Source organism: Microcebus murinus, chromosome 20 (genome assembly GCF_040939455.1).
Source record: "Microcebus murinus isolate Inina chromosome 20, M.murinus_Inina_mat1.0, whole genome shotgun sequence".
NCBI classification, from domain to species: Eukaryota; Metazoa; Chordata; class Mammalia; order Primates; family Cheirogaleidae; genus Microcebus; species Microcebus murinus.
In genome coordinates, this window is record NC_134123.1 from 41,265,883 (window position 1) to 41,276,614 (window position 10,732).

Here is a 10,732-nt window from a genome sequence, read left to right on the forward strand (position 1 = left end):
AGCCAAGAAAATATTAGAAAAAATAGTTCCTAGGTATGGACTGCCAGAAGGAATAGGATCAGATAATGGACCTGCTTTTGTCAGCCAAGTTAGTCAGGGACTGGCCCAGGCTCTGGGGACCAATTGGAAGCTGCATTGTGCCTATAACCCCCAGAGCTCAGGGCAGGTGGAAAAAATGAACAGAACAATAAAGGAGACTCTGACTAAATTGGCCCTAGAGACTGGCGGGGACTGGGTGACCCTCCTTCCCTTCGCCCTGTTCCAAGCCCGGAACACCCCCTATCATTTAGATTTAACTCCCTTTGAAATCATGTATGGCACTCCTCCGCCCGTGGTCCCCAGGGTGAGCCCCGAGGCTCTCCCAAAACACCCCAAACACGTGTTACAAGCCGTACAAGCTCTGCAGCGCGTTCACAGCCGAGTGTGGCCGGCCCTCCGCGCCATATACCAGGCCACAGGGCTGGGGGCGGGTAGTGCTGAACATTCTTATCACCCACACCAGTCGGGGGACTGGGAATGGGTAAAAAGACATAACAGCAAAACCCTCGAGCCTAAATGGAAGGGCCCCTTTCAAGTTATCCTTGTTACTCCCACTGCCCTCAAGGCGGATGGAATATCAACCTGGATACACCACTCCCACGTGAGGTCAGCTAGCAAGAGCGACCAAGAGCAGTGCCAGAGCCAGTTGAAGGCAACGGTGGATCCGGAGAACCCCCTAAAGACCAGGCTGACCCGGGTGACACCAGCATAGATGAACTTAGTGACTCCAGTCCTCTTTAGAGTACTGGTCATACTAGTTGGAGTCGGACTTGGGACTGTAGCACCTAGAGGTTGGACTCCATTGCAGAGATGCATGCTAGGCTTGTTTTATATCTTTTATGTGGGTGCTTTGGGGTTACTTTGCTTGTGGGCAGGAGTGTGGCAGCCGTGATAAATAGCAATCCCCACCAACCTCATAACCTCACATGGGAGATTACCAATCAAGAGACTCATAAAGTCTGGAACACGACTTCGGGGGTAGGCCCCGTAAACGGATGGTGGCCAGACCTTATGTTTAACCTAGAAAAAATAAGCCCCGTCATCGTGAGTGTGCCTCCAGGGGCGCCCGGCCCTGGGAGGCCCCCATTCGCGGTCGGTCTCGCAGCCGGTAGATCGGTGGTGCCCTATTACTATCAGCGAAGAATAGACATGAGTAGAGCAGGTTTCTTCGCATGCCCAGGATTCCGGCCTGCGAAAGAGAACCGCCGCTGTGAGGGAATTGTTAACCATTATTGTGCCAAGTGGGATTGTGTCACCACAAATGATGGGGAATGGAAATGGCAGATCCAACCTTTCCTCATTAAAATGTCCTACGTCCAACCCTGCACAAAGGACAGATACGCAGCGAACTGCAACCTAGTGAGAATAAAATTCACAAAAGAAGGAAAAAAAGACAAGCGATGAGTAACAGGACTCTCATGGGGAGTATGCCTCTATCAGAGGCCATACCTCTGCTCTTTAATGGCTATCAAACTTAAAGTTTCCCCACTCCCGGTGGCAGTAGGGCCCAACCAGGTGCTGCACCCACGGCCGGCCACAGTGCACCCCAAACCAGTGATAAAGTTAGGAACAAACTCACTCACCGTAGGGAGCCCCGTAAGCGCGGTGCCTAAAATAGAACTTAGAGATCCTCTGTGGAAGATGTTGATAGCTGCATACGAGGCCCTAAATAGGTCCAATCCCAATGCTACCGAGGCCTGTTGGCTGTGTTATGATATACGGCCTCCCTTCTATAAAGCAGTGGGAATGGCCGCCAATTTCAACCTCTCCACAGAAGCCTCCCCTAGGTCATGTCAATGGGACTGTAAAAGCCCTGGTCTCACTTTTCAGTCAGTTCTTGGCAAGGGGACCTGCCTGGGAACAGTGCCACCCAGCCATGCACAGCTCTGTGCCGGGGGTAACAGAATAATAAATCAATCAGGAAAAGAAAAATGGGTCATTCCCGGGCCAAGTGGATGGTGGATTTGCTCCAACACAGGTTTAACCCCTTGCCTTAGCCTATCAGTTTTTAATAAATCTAAAGAATACTGTGTTATGGTGTTAGTGTTCCCTAAGATAATATACCATACAGTAGAGACCATGTACACCAGCAGGGCAGGCCAAGGGGTCACTAACCTAATTTTCCAGAGAAAAAGAAAACCCCTTGCAGCCATTACCCTGGCCACACTTTTTGGCTTGGGGGCAATAGGAGCAGGGACTGGTATCTCCTCCCTAGCAATGCAACAAAGAGGATTCAGCACCTTGAGAGCAGCCATTAATAAAGACATTGCAAAAATAAAAGAGTCTATCTCCCATCTGGAAAAGTCTCTGACCTCCCTGTCCGAAGTAGTACTACAAAATCGGAGGGGGCTAGATCTAGTGTTCCTTCAACAGGGGGGACTATGTGCTGCCCTCCGAGAAGAGTGCTGTTTCTATGCAGACCACACAGGAGTCGTCAGGGAATCTATGGCTAAAGTTAGAGAAGGGCTTGCCCGCCGCAAGCGAGAAAACGAGCTGCAGGCAGGTTGGTTTGAATCTTGGTTTAACAGCTCCCCTTGGCTAACTACCCTTATCTCAACGCTATTAAGACCACTAGTAATTCTGCTCTTAGTCTTTACATTCGGACCCTGCATATTGAACAAGATAATAACCTTTATAAAGAAAAGAGTTAATACAGTACAGCTTTTAGTGTTGCAGCAGCAGTATCAGAGGCTTTGGTCAGGTAGCACAGACTTAAAACCTTTAAAAGACCCAAGAGACGTGCAAGAGTGCTCGACCAGCTTCTAAAAAAAAGGGGGGAATGTGAGGGGTCGAGACATTGCATACCTGCAAGGCCCACACCCCAGTGAAGCCGGAACTAACATCCGGCTTCTGGAAACTGTTGCTTGCTTGCTTGACTGCGCCAACTTTGCATTGTTCGAACCCCTGTATAGTGGGGCTGCCAGCCAACCAATCATGTTAAAGGTCAATGCATGATCCACCGTGATCAGCCACTGCATAGCGTATGCACCATAGGGATAAAAGGCACGCTGCAACCCTGGTCGGGGTCCTTGCCTACTAGAGTGACCACTGCGTTGGTGCTCAAGGCTTGGACCCTGGCTAGCCAGAAAATAAACTCCTCTTGATTGTTTGCATCCTCGGTGTCTCTGTCTCTCTGTTGGGTGGGGTGGTGAGAAGTAGTCGACTCCCAACAGGTTAAATGCCAACGTCCTCCAGGCAGCCCCAAGTCTCAGTGCAGAAAGCAAGCCCTGGTTGTCGCCATTAGCAGGTGGGATCACCTATGTCTGTCAGGGCCCTAAAGGGTGTGGCCAGGAGCCCTACCCAATCAGAAATCCTGGGACTGGAACTGTCCAATCAGGCACGCAGAGGGAGGGCGGGACTTCCGGGACCTGGCCTGACCGTTGTCTCCTGCGGTCCTCCACGCTCCGGTTTGTCTTTAGTGCTCCTTTGCTTCAGGAAACTTAGGTAACCCTCAGCCTTTGTCACCCTCCGACCTGCGGGTTCTGAAACGTCTGCAGGAAGGATCCCTGGGCACCACGGAAGTCAGAAAATGGTGAGTGTGCGGGGCGGCTGTGCTAGGGCGTTTGAAACCCAGCGGAACTGGCTGGGGCAGGACCTGGGCCTCCCGGACTGACCGGCGTTTGCAGACGGACGCACCAGGCCGGCTTGGCCCTCAGTCCCTGTGGCTGACAGCGGGGTTGGGCCGCAGCCGGATCCAGTGGTGGGACTTCCGGGACCTGGCCTGCCCTTTGTCTGCTGCCGGTCCTCCACGCTCCCATTTGTCTTTAGTGCTCCTTCTTCGTTTTGGGAAACTCAGGTAACCCTCATCCTTTGTCAGCCTCTGACCTGCGGTTTCTGAAACGTCTGCAGGAAGGATCCCTGGGCACCACGGAAGTCGGAAAGTGGTGAGTGGCGTCCTGTCTCATCCTCCCGGGCATCTGTGTCCCGTGGGAGCATCGGGGGGTTCCGTGGTGCAGCCCCGCGTCTCCCTACGTTGTGCGCGACCGCGGCAGGCTCATCAGGGAGGATTTCGACTGGGGTGCGGGGTTCATGCGTAGGAGGGGCTGTTGGCCCTGCGGCCCCGCCACTCCGCTCTCGTGTTAAAAATTAAACAAAAGCACCGCTCGAAAACATGCTAGAGTTTATTAAAGCAAACCATGATTTATGAATCAGAGAGCAGTCTTCCACAGTTTGTTTTTGGGGTCCACCTGGAGTCTTGACACAAATGCTTTTACAACGTGCAGGAGACAGCAAACCAAATTCAAGAATTGAGTGGTCACAGTTTTGTAGTCGTTATATCGTCATAAAAAAGAGTCGAAAAAAGTAGATTTCAGAAAAACTATTGCATTGCATTTTAAAAACCTGTTTACGTACCTATTTTCTTCCCCAGAGTGAGTGTATTAGATCTCTCAGGTCTGTTGCTTATTTGCAGGTGATTTTTAATAGAATTTCAGGGCTTTGCAAGTATACCCAGGAATCGAAATAGAAACAAATGAATGGTAAAGGTGAAAGACAGTCTTTTGTTGTTTACAATTAGTGGATCAAACACATCTGAGCTTATGTTAATGAGACAATTTATGCAAAACTCACAGAAACCCCTGGGTGGGAGACTGCTTGCCCGGTAAACCATTTACTTAGAGGGATGGAATTTTCAGTCCCACTCCCAACCTTTGGGGAGCAGGGAGGGGCTGAAGGTTAAGTGGATTGTAAATGACTTATAAACTAAATGACTAGATAAACTAATCATGCTTATAAATGAAGCTTCTATGAAAACCCCAAGGACAGTGTTTGGAGAACTTCTAGATAGCTGAACAGGTGGTGGTTCCTCGAAGTGGGGAGCCTGTTAAGGGCTTGAATCTGTGCACTCCTTTTCCCCATACCTTGCCCTGTGTAGCTTCTCATCTGGCTTTTTGTTTATATCTTTCAAGATATCTTTTATGATAAACCAGTGAATATAATAAGTATTTTCCTGAGCTTTGTGAGCTGGTCTAGGAAATTAATCACATATACAGAGGAGGCCATGGAACTCCTACTTGAGGCTATTAGAAGATTTGGAGTCCTGCATCTGCAAGTGGTGTCTGAAAGGGGGGATAGTTTTGGGGGTTGAATCCTAAACCTGTGTGATTTGACACTATCTTCAGTCAGATAGTATCATATTGAGCTGTATTTGAGGACATTTAGCTGCAAATTTGATTACTTGTTTGTTATGAGGGAGAAATTTGTACCCATTCGATCACATAAATCTGTGTTGATTGCTGCGGTGTGAGAACAGAGGAAAAACATTGTGGTTTGAGTATTTTTCCCTTCAGAATTGTCCTCCCTTCTATAAAACTATACACTGAGTTTAAGTAATTTTGCTAGATTCTTCAAACACTGGGTATTCTTTTATTTACAATGAAATGAATAACCCTGAATGAGAAGCAGAGGCATGAGACCAGGGACTCCAAGCCGAGGCCAATCTTGAGTGAGCCAAAGGAGGTCATTGAAGGTGTTCTAGCCTACTCGTGCCAGCCATGGAAGGAGCCCTTTATGCTTAGAGAAGCTACAGACCCCTGGAAAGCTGGGAGCCGGGACCCACTGGAAGGTTTGGTTGGTTAAGGGACAGAAAACGGTGTGATGCCCCTTCTGGGAGTGCAACTGTTATTGTCCTGGGACTGTTTTTAGACATTGGAAAATATAACAATTTCAGATTTAGGTGAGAAGTGACTTGATTGTGAACGAGTATTGCAACTGTGGGAAGCACCAAATATACGATCTGCAAGCATCTCAAAGGTTAGGCAGAAAGGGGCTTCCTTTTTTTTATAGGAAAAAGTAAATGAGATTAGAAAAAAAGCATTGGAGGTAGACGTTAAGATGTCAGGTGGCAAATTATATGGTAAATCAGAGAATGATTTACCCTGAATTCAGACTATTCTTAGGAGGGGCAGAGAGTGGGGTTATATACTAATTAAGGCTGAAGGGGGGATTACAGTTCAGGGGCCAGGCAAAAGGAGAGACACTTAAGTTGCATTTGGTTAACAAGTATTCTGTTTAGACTAGTAAATATAGAATTGTTCATCTAATTGTTTATGAAGCAAAAATGGGAATTTTTAGGGTCTGTGTCTGGCTTTGTGATAGGTAAAACAGGGAGCATCGTCTAAGTCATAACATAAAGGGTTTCTTTGCTGTGAGCTGCTCTTAATGAACAAAAAGGATGGGAGATTTCTTTAATCACAGCTATTTACCAGCATTAGTTTCTAGTGCCATCTTGCCCCACCACTTTGTCTTGCACTACACATCTCTTCCATTTGGCCATTCCTGCATGTACCAATTCTAATAAACTGGAAAGTGTAATTAAAGTGTTTTGCTGAGTTCCATGAGTAGTTATCAAATTAGTAGCGTTGAGAAGGGAGTTATGGGAATGCTCAATTTATAGGCAGTTTAGAAGTGTGAATTATTATAAGAGACATTGATCTTCAATTTAGCAGCACAGGGACTGGTCAACGATACCTCCCATGATTCCCTTCACAAGATTAGATGAGAATTTTTTTAATGGTATTTTCAATAAATATACTTTTTAGGGTGGAGGTCATGATCTTTAGTGTCAACATGTCCTGGGAGCTTGATGTTAAAAGAATGTTTAATTAAAATTAATTAATGTTTAATGTCAAATTTTTAGTGAGAAGTTTTACAAGGCCTTGGCAGTAATAAAGAATATTACCTTTAAGGAAATCTGCTTTGTATGCTACTTAATGCATGTCCATGGGCCTTCCTAATCTTATTTAATTAATTTATTTTTTGAGACAGAGTCTCACCTTGTTGCCCAGCCATCAGCCTAGCTCACAGCAACCTTAATCTCCTGGCCTCAAGAGATCCTACTAGCTCAGTCTCCCAAGTAGCTGGGACTACAGGCATGTACCACCATGCTCGGCTAATTTTTTTGTATATATATTTTTAGTTGGTCAATTAATTTCTTTCTATTTTTAGTAGAGATGGGTCTCACTCAGGCTGGTTTCAAACTCCCGACCTCTAGCAATCCGCCCGCCTCGGCCTCCCAGAGTGCTAGGATTACAGGCTTGAGCAACCTTGCCTGGGCCCTAATCTTATTTTAAAGGAAGAAAGTTGATGTTTAACAAAGGGGCTAGAACATAAGTTAAATGTTTTTAAATTAAAAGTTTCTGTAAACTTTCTCAGTTGATTTTTGTATTACCCCATTTATATATTCCACCAGTATGGAAGATTGATGGTGGTGTGTGCAATGGAAATGCTGAAATGTCTGCCATATGTTGCAAATAGACTGAATTATTTTACAGGTGAAAGGAGTTTCTCAGTCTCTGTGAAGCTCATAAGGTAAAGGGTCATAGTTCAAGCACAATCAACAAAGTGAGACAGAGTCTCCTGTTGCTTGGGCTAGACTGCCATGGTATCAGCCTAGCTGATAGCAATCACAAACTCCTGGGCTGAAGCAATTCTTCTGCTTCAGCCTCCTGAGGAGCTGGGGCTACAGGGTAAAACCTGTATTTTCTATTTTTGTATTTTTACTATTTTTTTTCTATTTTCTATTTCTTTCTTTTTTCTATTTTTAGTAGAGATAGGGTCTCACTCTTGCTAGGCTGGTCTTAAACTCCTGAACTCAAGCGATCCTCCCACCTCACCCTCCCAGAGTTCTAGGATTACAGGTGTCAGCCATTGCACCTGGCATTGTCCCATTTTCTTTTTCTTACAGTTTACTTAAAAAGGTGAACCAAAGTTTTTTTATTATCCCCTATTCATATTTGATGAAAATCTTGTTAAAATGCAAAAGCCAAATTTCATTCTGGTATTATTGTATTATTAATATTCAAGTTCATTTTAATGAAATGTTATAAACAAATTTATCCAACCTCAATCAGCTTTGACCACACAAAGTAAGATTTGTATCCATCTTTTATAACCTTACAATCTTTCTATTCTCTTTCTTTCTGTAATTTTCTGTAGTCACTGTTTATTTAAATTTTTTCTTTTATTCTTTCAATTTAATTCAGTCTTTAAATAATTTAAGCCAAAGTTACTTTTGTAACCAGAAACTACATCTTCATGTCTATTTTTGTAACCATTTGCACCAAAAAATTACATGTTTTAGATGAATGAGATATTGCAAGTCTGTTCATTTGTTATTTACTTTCTGTCTGTCTTCTTTCTCTTTTTTCTTTCTTCATTTTTTTAAGATAGGGTGTTACTGTTGCTGGGCTAGAGTGAAGTAGCATCATCAGAGCTCACTGCAACTTCGAACTCCCCAGCTCTAGTGATCTCCTCTCCTCAGCTTCTAAGTAGCTGGGACTACATGCTCATGCCACCACACCTGGATAATTATTCTGTTTTTTTGTAGAGATTTTTGGGTCCAGAGCTGAAAGAAAGACACAGGAAGACTCATGTGTAGCAAAATGCTGTTTATTTTGAGCATCTGGATGCAGATAAGTGGACGCTGAAGAAAGTGTCCACAAGAGCAAAGGGGAGACCCTTGGGTTTTATAAGGGGTTTCTCCAGGACGGGGGAGTAAGTAATTGGGCCAGAACAGCCTCTTGTTATAAACACAAACAACAAGCTAAGACCTCTGTCCTGGTCACATCCATCCTGCAGCTCCAGGGAAGTCCTTATCAGGAGAGAGGGGGAGGAGTAAACCTCATCCCTATGGGGGAGGGTGGAAAGCAATGCTGGCTGCAGTGTCAGATTTATAGCATCCGGGATTCTCTGGACTCCTGTGGCTGTTGTTTTACAAGACTAAGTTTTGCATAACCACACTCTGTCCTATATATATTCTTGGGTTCCCACCTGCAAGAAACCTAACACTCCACCCTTTTTATTATGCACATATATTAAAATGAAGGGTACAATATGCGTAAAAATTAAAAAGATTGAGAAGTGGACATTGTTGTCTTTCTGACTGCTTTTTGTTTTTTGTTCCTGGAGATCTCCTTATCTTTGAAATGTAGTCAGGCCCATTGCAAGGGATGTGATCTTTGCCCCTGAGATGTGGTTTTGGGCAGGAAACAAAGGCCTGGAGTTTACCCCCTGCAGTCTGTCCAGAAGGTTTTCAGGAACACTTTAAGGTTTTAAAACAAATTCTAAAAGCTATGAGCTGGGGAAATGTAAAGACAAAGATTTATATTTCTTTTCTGGGCTCTTTTAGGTGTTGGTGAAAAGAGAGTCTCAGCAGGTTGCCTGCTAGTTTGGGAGAGATAGTAAAGAGTAGGGAGAGCTTAGAGTTGATCTTTAGTTGTTGTTTAGAAAATTGGGAGATTCAGGATTGCCCTAACAGAGATAAGATCTCACTGTCTTGGCCAGCCCCGTCTTAGACTCTTGGTCTCGAGTGAACTTCTGGCCTCAGTTTCCCAAAATGTCAGAATTGCAGGTGTGAACCACCGCACCTGGCTTACATCTTATTTTCTTGACATATTCTGTGTGCAGAATTGTTTCTTTTTCTAGTTTTAATTACCATATGTGAGTCAAGATTTTAAGTCTCAGTAACTTTAATTCATAGTGAAAACCTAAGAAGTAGAAAAGTTTAACTGTGAGTCACATACTAACAATTTATGAATAGTCATTTTTTAATTTTTTAGAAATGTAGGCTTTGTAATGGAATAATGTTTCAGTGTGGAATAGGACATATTTACTGACATATCTAAATATCTTTTTTCTCTGAAATAAAAAGCCAAAAGTATCCAGACTCATATTTAGTAATTAATGTCTTAGCATTATATCTTATTTGGAAATGATTTACATACTCAACAAATATCCACTGTTTAATTTATGTTAGCAAAATTCTAAAGGTATATTTACAAAAAATATTTGAGAAAACTTTTTTAAGTAAACATACTATGAAACATGATTATTATTATAACTTGATTTATAAGATTTTATTCATTTATGTCTATTCAGTCTTAACAATTATGTTTATAAAAATCTCATGAGCCTTTAGATAAGTTTAGCCATCATCTTTTTTTTTTTTGAGACAGAGTCTCGCTTTGTTGCCCAGGCTAGAATGAGTGCTGTGGCGTCAGCCTAGTTCACAGCAACCTCAAACTCCTGAGCTCAAGCAATCCTTCTGCCTCAGCCTCCCGAGTAGCTGGAACTACAGGCATGCGCCACCATGCCCGGCTAATTTTTTCTATATATATTAGTTGGCCAATTAATTTCTTTCTATTTACAGTAGAGACGGGGTCTCACTCTTGCTCAGGCTGGTTTGGAACTCCTGACCTTGAGCAATCTGCCCGCCTCAGCCTCCCAGAGTGCTAGGATTACAGGCGTGAGCCACAACTCCCGGCTGCCATCATCTTAAAGTTGAACTTTGTATTAACCATTTTTATATTCCTGCATGGTAGACAAATACCATAAAAGCAATAACCATAAAGCTATAATAAATACATATTTTGTTGATAAGTCAGAAGGCATAGTTGTTTGCATTAAAGTAAAAATACTAATCATATTGATATAATATATAGTTATTTTCATTTGAGTTTGCTTTTAGTTTTAGGGTTTGCTTTTTAATTTTCTTTTTTAAATATGCATCCATAACCTTCACTTGAATCAACTATTCCACCACCCTGCCTTTTTCACTCCACAATATGTCCTGTCCATTGCTCCATAAAGGCAGATGGAGACCTTTCTCTTTTACCTTCATGGCTGCAGAGTGTTTTACTCTGAGGATGTCCTGGGCCTATAAGCCTGTGCCATATTAATGGACATAGCTGTACAT

The 10,732-nt window shown here is 43.7% G+C and overlaps 1 protein-coding gene across 1 annotated transcript in view; it reads left to right on the forward strand.

The window, feature by feature from the left end:
• The first annotated feature begins 3,418 nt into the window (after nucleotides 1-3,418).
• Nucleotides 3,419-10,732, forward strand: part of LOC105865342 (uncharacterized) — a 35,999-nt gene continuing 28,685 nt past the window's right edge. The window contains exon 1 of the transcript XR_012913740.1: nucleotides 3,419-3,571. The gene's annotated coding sequence lies outside the window, so the exon portion shown is untranslated. The remainder of the gene's footprint in view (nucleotides 3,572-10,732) is intronic.